Raw genomic sequence first — 8,801 nt, 5'->3', positions numbered from 1 at the left:
CTCTTGGCAGGTGACTCATGAGTCACCAGCAAAGATTTTTATAGTATTGTCTTCACAAACGATTCTCTAGGTAGGGAGTTGAAAGCAATATAGAAATTCATGCTCTGAAAAAATTTCAAAATGGCAAAATCTGTGAGTAACCAAGTGAAATCAAGAAAACCATTTGGAATTTACTGAGAGAGTACTTAATTACAACTGCGAAGGGTGTGCTGTTTATTTTTAGAGCACCTTTCTCCAAAAGACAGTAAATTGCTCAATTATTGTGTTATCTCTTAAAAGACAGGGAGGAAGAGACGTTTTGGTAAAGTTTATCTTATCTGGTGATAAGGGAGAATGGTCTCATTCCAACTTCCCCCCTTTTCTTCTTTCCTCATTTTTCTCATCCCTTTAGTTCCCAAATTCCAAACTGGTGAAAGCATGAGCAGCAAGTAAGGCCAGAGATGGGATGACAAGTGATAGCAGCCAGTCACTGTTTTAATCCAGGTGTGACCTGGGCTCTCCCTGTCCTCTGAGGTCTAGATAAAACGAAATCAGCCCCCCAATTCCGAAGCTTGTGGCTGACTTCTAAAAATTTCTAGGCAGTTTACAGTTTCAAAGTCACTTCTGGCTCCCAACTTTCGTTTTCTCAGTTTATGGATTGTTTTCTTGTCTCACATGTTTTGCTTCTGTTAGGCCAATGCATTGACTCTGATTTCACATTCAGGCTCTTTGCCAGTTTTCACACACACGCCACGACCACAGGATGGTTTACATGGGAAGTGGACTTTTACTGAAGATTTGAGAGAGAGGTGAAGTAGGGAGTCATTTTCATCTCTCTCTTTCTACCTCACCTGGTGTCCCAGTTTTAAATCAGCATCACCTGGCTCCTCCTTTCTCTCTCAGAGGCAAAACAAATTCCACCTGTTTTGTCATGCAGAACCGGCCAGCCATTTCTTTCCGTGCCCCAGCACCTTCCCACAGCCCCACCTACTCCAAAGGGCTATCCCAGAATTTCCCCAGGCACCATTTCTTCCCTAAGAACTCTGGTTAAGACAAAAATTTCAACCCTGTATAACTTAGTTTTAAACTCCAGTGTTTTCAGCTCAGAGAAGACCAATATTTCTTGTACTCAACAAGTATTTTTTGCGTGCTTCTTTTATGCCAGGCTTTATTGCCAGAGCTGGGAATCCAGTAGGGAATCAAACACAGTCCCTCATGGAGTTTCAGTCTCCTGCAGAAGAAATGCTTTAAACAAATAATGATGTGAATAATTATTAACAACTCGGGTAATTACCACAAAGGAAAATTTCTGACTAATATCTGGAAGGGCTTGGCAGTGACAGAAAGAGGTAAGAGGTGAGGGGTAAGGGAAGGTTTCCCTGACAACGTTTACTTTGACCAGGATTAGAAAAGGCTGGTTTATTCCTAGGTCAAGTTTTCTTTTCTCTGCAAATGCTGCATCTGAAGAGACAACTAACATAGGAAGGATGACATTTGTTGAGTTTTTGTCCTGAATTAACCGATATATTCAAGGAACACTTATTCAAGAGCTTCTATGTTCTAAGTACTGTGCTAAGATCACATGGAGCTTGTGTGTAGCCTAGAGGAGGTGACAGAAAATATATAAAAAATAAAGAAACATGATATTTTCAGGGAGTATGAGGTGAAATCACTGGAAAGAGGTGGCAGGGTAGTTGGTCAGTAAAGACCTTACCAGACGCAGCGGCCCTGGGTGGTGAGGAGTTTGCTGAAGAGAGTGTGTAGCTAAAGGAAAGGTGTGTTCAAAGGCCCTGAGGCAGAGATGACATTGTCGGCTTGTCTGACCACAGAGCAAGTAAGTGAGAGGAAGAAGGTGTGAGGGTTTTGGTGTGGAGCCTGCTTGGGTAGGGTTTTGTAGGCCATGGGAGGAGTCAGGAGGGTCTTTCTTTTTCTTTTTTTAACTCCCATCCCCCCCATTACCCTATCTTTTGGCGTCGATCAGCTTGTTCTCTATACCTAGGGGTCTGTTTCCGTTTTATTTATTCTTTTTTTTTGGAGGGGGGGTTAGATTCCACATATAAGTGAGATCATATGGTATTTGTCTTCCTCTGTCTGACTTATTTCACTTAGCATAATACCCTCTAGGTTCATTCATGCTGTCGCAAATGGCAAGATTTCATTATTTTTTATTGCTGAATAATATCCCATTGCATTATTATACCACATCTTCTTTATACAGTCATTTTTTGATGGACTAGGTTGCTCCCATATCTTTTCTACTGTTAGTAATGCTGTAAAGCACATAGGGGTACATATATTTTTTTCAAATTCGTGTTTTTGTTTCTTTGGATAAATACCCAAAAGTGGAATTGCTGGAACATATGGCAGCTCTATTTTTAATTTTTTTTATTTTATTTTATTGAGGAATGTTGGGGGACAGTGTGTTTATGCAGGGCCCATCAGCTCCAACTAGTTGTCTTTCAATCTAATTGTGGAGGGCGCAGCTCAGCTCCAAGTCCAGTGGCCGTTTTCAGTCTTAGTTGCAGGAGGCACAGCCCACCATCCCATTTGGGAATTGAACTGGCAACCTTGTTGAGAGCTTGCGTTCTAACCAACTGAGCCATCTGCCCACCCTATTTTAAATTTTTTGAGGAATCTTCATACTGTTTTCCATTGTGGTTGCATTAATTTACAAACACACCAACAGTGCATGTGGGCTCCCTTTTCTCCACAGCCTTGCCAACACTTTTTATTTAGGGTCTTTTCCCCAAGAGTAAAAAGTAATAATCAGTAGAGGAGTGACTTATTTGATTTATGTTTTAAAAAATCGTTCTGGGTACAGGATAGAGAATAAGTTGTTTATCAGTGTTTTATAGTAAAGAAATGAAACATCTATTGAAGAAGAATTGGTTAAATAAATCAAGTATATATGTACAATGAAATATTACGAAGTCATTAAAAATGGTAGCATATCCATATGTAGACATGGAACAATGTCCACATTATAGTCATTGGGGAAAAAAACCAGGTTACAATATAATAAATGTACTGAGCTTTAATATGTTTGAAAAGACATAAAGAAAAATGTTTATATTGTTTATCTCTGGGTAATGACAATATAGAATTAGTTTTTCTTCATTTTTGCTTACCTATATTTTCTAGTTTTTCCACTTGAGGAATAAAAAAGGCATATAAAAATAAGCTCATGAGACATAAGATTAGGATATGGCTTGACAGAGAAAACATATAATAATGTGGCATTTTTATTTACTGAGAATTATATTTATAGCTGACTTCAAAACATGAATACTTTGCAGCACATTTCAAATATAGTCATAAAATTTATAATGAAAAACTGAAAGTGTGATCACATTAGCTATTATTCCTTAAAATTAATGTTTATAGTATTCCTCCTTTTCCTGCATGTGTTGTAGTCTTTGATCATACATTTTCTCAGATCCAATGTCAAGTTCTTTTCCACGTGAGTGCCGAGTTTTAGGAATGCTTCTGTGTTGCCTTGCTTTAATTTTGAATTAGGATTAGAAAATATTCCTATTATTGTTGAACTTAAAAGTTCCAATAAAAACAATTTGAAGAAAGGGAAATGAAGATTCATTGAAATATCTCTGAGCTCTTGGTACCTTTTATGAGTTGTTGTTCTGTTTTGTTATCATTCCTCCATTTTTGCTCGGAAAGCATTGCATAATTTTAGATTTGCACTTAATTCTCTTTATTTAAGGGTTTCATCATTGGATGAGTTTTAACTATCTCAAACATTAGCTATTCAATAAGAGTAGCACATCTGACCAAATGTCAAGGGGCCAGTACTTATGATTTTCTGACTGTAGCAGCTTGGGGTTAAGTTCCCTGCAATCTTGGTCTTTCTGAACTCCCTTTGTTAGTTTCAAAGGGATCTTTTGAATTTTAAATTTCATGTCATGTGTTACAACAGTAGATGGCTGCAAATGTAATCAGGTTTTTTACTTATATGCTTGCAAAAACTGAAGTTTATTTTTTTCCTTGTTGCGCATTACTGTCATTTTGGAGTGATTTTCTGTCACTGTTGTATAAAATAACTTGGATTTCTGAGATCCTCCGATGATCCATGTCCATAACAATTTTAAATAAGCTATGTTGAAGATATATAACTTACTGATCATGCTAAAGGAAAAGTGTGAATAAAAATCAATTTTTAACGCTAGGCAGCTTTAGTACTTGCAGAGGCAGTAGCCATAGAGACACCTCTCCATTAGGTCAAAGTGTTGACAGAGGTCCTTGGTACCTATCTTTGTGAAAAATAGTTTTTACAACACAGGAAGGTGGGTCCTTGAGTCCAATTTGATGGTTTCCATTTGATGATAATCTTCTAAATTGTTAACATAAGCGTATCATGAATCACCAGGATGACCACTTTGTAACAGAGTACTATCTAATAATTTCATGACAATATTTATTTTACATTGGGTAGGTGTAAAATAGCACTGGGTTACTCTAATTCTCATGGGCTAATGATAAAAGAGTAGTAGTTAACTTAATAAATGATGTATTTGTGCCAAGTGAAGGCTAAATGCTTCATTTTATGCTTGTACAAATGACACTTGAATAGAGAAAAGTAATGGGAGAACAAGTGATCTCTCAGGGGAGTCACATGTGGATAGCAGGGGAACAGTGATCCTAAAAGAGCCCACTTTAGATGTGGGTACCACCGTTTCACTGCAACGGCAATTTGGTTTTAGCAAAAGGGCATAATCCATCACATTACTGTTGTGAATTTGAATTTTATTCATTTGTCTTGTTTTGTTTGAACTCAATTTGTAAATTTATATTTTACTTTAAATTCTATGAAGGCCGTAAGTATCAGATATTTGTAACTTGTTTTATGTTTTTACATATTTAAATAATAACAAAGTAAACACAAATTATGGCACGTCTGTAAGTCTGGAGGATTCTTACATTTTACAAGGAGTCTGTTCATTACTTAAGTTTGAGAAACACTGCTCTAAATTGCAGTGGGAGATCAATATTATCCCAGTGGCTAAATGATATCAAAGCAATAATGTCAAACTAGAAAGTTCTATGAAAATTCAATCATGTTTGGCTTTTATTATTACTTCATAGGTGTTTTGTATTCATATCCAGTTACTATTTGGGGGGCAATGGGACTTGGTATCTTTGCTTTAATTTTTTTCTCCTATGTAGTAGATCTGAAAACAAATTGTTAGTGATAAAAAGTATTGACCGTTTAAAATGCCATTCATTATTTCAATAATATGTATTGAATGGAGACTATTGCTAGGCAAAACAATTATATAAATTTACATATACTTTCTTATTCACTTACATATAAACATTCAGTGTATATTTATATATAAATATAAAGTAAATAAAATGTATACATATAATTTTTATGTAAACTAGTATAGACTGATCAATAAAGAGATAAAGACATGGTTTTTAAGCTTGAGAAACTCTAGCAGGGGAGATAAATGTAAAAACATATAACTACAAAGCAATGGAAACAATTGCTATAATAGACATGTGAACTGAAGCAAAGAGGAAAGAGGAACTAACTTTGCCTGGAGCAGGAAAAAGAGGAATTCACTTGTATTGGGACTTAACACTCTGTGTTATCAATTAGGATTTTCACATTCCAGAGTAAGAGGAGAACATCTGTGTAGGGTTTTTTTCCTCAGCTTTAGCAAGATATTACTGACATATAACATATGTAAGTGTAAGGTGTACAACGTGATGACTTGATACACATTATATATTAGGAAATGATTATCACGGTAAGGTTAGTTAACACCTCCATCCTGTGTAGGGTTTTAAAATTTACCTCATGAAGCAAACGGGCCTGTAACAGTGTTGAGCGTGTGGTAGAAGAATTTACTACACTCCATGACAATTGCATAATGTACCAAGGAAATGTTGAAATGTCTCCTATTACAGAAACTGTAATTAAATTGTATGACAGCTCATGTAAATAGAATATAGCGAACAGCACGATGCACTAGTCATATGCATCATTTCATGCATTCATGCAATTGACAAACTGCCTTCTATGTGCAAAATATTACATAGGTACTAAGGAGAAAACAAAAATTATAAGGCACCTTTTTTGCCTCAAGGAGATTATACCCTAATAAGGGAGGTAAAATATACTCAAGTGACTACACTCCAGAGTAGTTTGTGCTAAGGGTCCTAAAAACGACATAAACCAAATATGAAAAAGTTCAGAGAAAATGCTTAGTCTGGGTATCAGGATGGACTCTTTGGGAGAACATGGATTTGGGCTTGGTCAAAAGGGATAGAGAGAATTTTTATAGGTGGCTATCACAGAGAGAGGGTGAGTGTCCCAAATGTAAGAATCCTTTGAATCTTATGAGCTCATTTGTAGAGGTGGAAAAGAGTAAGTCATATTTCAGAACGAGTAAGTACTCTAGCTTGGTTTGAGTATAAAGTACATGAGGCAGAGTTGCAGAGGATAATTTTCGAAAGACTAATTAGCATTAGGTCATCGGAGGCATGAATCTCAGGAAAAATAAACAATTCTGCAAACATTTATTGAGGGTTTGTAACATCTCAACAGTTAGGAATTCAAAGATGAATGAGGTTAAGCATGTGCCCTTGGGAACTCAAACATACAATCCCTGATTCCTTGGAGATAGGCATAGTGTAGTGATTACAAAATGTGAGGGGACAGGCTATAATAAAAATATGTTGAAAGGAGGATGGGAACAATTCCTGGGGAGTCAGAGAAAACACCAGAGAGGAGATAGTATTGTAACTGGTTCTTGATAAATAAGTGTAGAAAAAACAAGAACTTAATGTTCCTCCTGCATATCAAGTCCCAGAGACATGAAAGGGCTGACTTAGTCAAAGGGCCCAGTGAGGTCCTACGTGACACTAGGGGCAAGTATTGCAAGTTGAGGCTGGAAAGGAAGGTTAGGGTCCAAATCAGAAGGGCCTCTGAGGTTATAGTAAGGAATTTGGACTTAAGTCATATCAACCAGTGATTTTCAATCTTCTGGGTTTGTGACACACCGCCAAATACTAGAATTTTTAGCAGCACAATGGGAAGGATTAGAGGTCTGAAAACACGACGCAAGCCAGCAGCAGTTACAGTACGAGCAATAGTACAGTATAGTTATGGTCTCACAGTGTCTATAAAACCATCCATAGTTACTTCACTATTCATTTGGTTGACCTTCAGCATGTTTCGTTTGGAACAGAGCTTTTTACTTCCAGACAGTACACTCTTGAAACTCCAAGGCCATGTTCCAGTAAGCCCAAGGTAGTTCCCTTGGCATAGACTGGATGTTACTCTAAGCCTCATCCCTCTTACTTGTAGCAAGTTGCACTTTAACAACCCCCCCCCCCCATGTTGCTCAGATCAGCATTCTGATTGACAGAAGTTGCTGTAAAAGTTTGAATGCTGGCAAAAACGAATTTTGCCTATTGAGCAAAAGTTGGTAGGATGTTTGCAAAGCATGCCAAGTATAGGGACAAAGTACTTTGTCTTACCAGATGAAAACCATGGCGGTAGGCAACAACAAAGTCCTGAACGACTTTTAAACAGAGAGCACCTATAACCAAAGTGATCGTATGGGCAAGTTAATCAAACCGCCATGTTCAAAATGGGTTGGAGGGAGAGGCTGGGAGCTGGGAGACCATTTTAGCTCAGAACTAAGGTTTCAGTAGAAAGGGGGGTTAAGGGCCACATTATTAAGGAAATACAGGATTTGACAATTGATTGGGTGGAGAAAGATATAAACAGGAGTCAAAGATGGATCTGACATTTTATGCCTGGGTGAACAGAAGAATATTAATACTATTAACAGAAATAGGATAGTCAGGAATAATAGCTATTTGGGATTACATTAGAGACCTGGCTCAGGGTAACTGAGTTTTAAATGGTAGTTATAAATTAGCCAAGATTAGTGAAGTCTGTTAGAATATTCTCATGATTATAGTAAATACCTGGGGAAAGTAAATATTGCCCAATATAGTAATTCAGTATCTTTTGGCCTTTTACTTACAGTGTTTCACATATAACTCCTTTTAAATGTAATTTTGTTTTTTAAAAATTGATTTATCTACATTATTATTATTATTATTATTTTGTAGAATTCATTAATATAAAAATGTCCCCAACCCTTACAGGCCTTAAGAAGGATAATTCTGTGAGGCTCTACTTCTAGGGAAGTGTGAATGGCTCTAAACTACGTGCCAATCTAGGGATTCTAGTAAATCTACTTCTCCCGAGAAACATGTCTTAAGGTCGTTTCCATGGTTCCTACCTTTCCACTCTGGGGAGGGGCATGTGCGACACACCCGCACCACAGAACACGGAAAAGTACCAGCCTCTAGTAGGCAAACTTCAAGCAGACTGGTAACTAGGTGACTCTCATTTTTGAGCCCTATTATTTCTCTTACTACAAATGAGGAAGTTAAAAACAACTTTCACTAGGTAGTTATTTCCCCAACTTGAAAAGAGGAAAGCAAAACCCTCAGAATAACCCCAAACCACAATTTAGTGGACTCAAGCACAAACTTGATTGGCTGGGTAAAAACAGTATTTTCTTTTTTTAATGAAAAGTTATTGGGGTGACAATGGTGAGTAAAATTACATAGGTTTCAACTGTACAATTCTGTAACATATCATAAAAAAGTATTTTCTTATGATGCATAAGCCAGATGCAGGAGCTCCAGATTTCCTTGGGCGCCTGTGATGTCTTTTGTCAGCGGTCCCCCTCTTATTACCAGGTACACAAGATGGTGCAGGGGATAATTTCATTGGCGTTCATACCACTAGATCAGTTTGCAGCACAAAACACACATCC

This window comes from Rhinolophus sinicus, linkage group LG14 (genome assembly GCF_036562045.2).
Source record: "Rhinolophus sinicus isolate RSC01 linkage group LG14, ASM3656204v1, whole genome shotgun sequence".
NCBI classification, from domain to species: Eukaryota; Metazoa; Chordata; class Mammalia; order Chiroptera; family Rhinolophidae; genus Rhinolophus; species Rhinolophus sinicus.
This window is presented reverse-complemented; position numbering follows the sequence as displayed.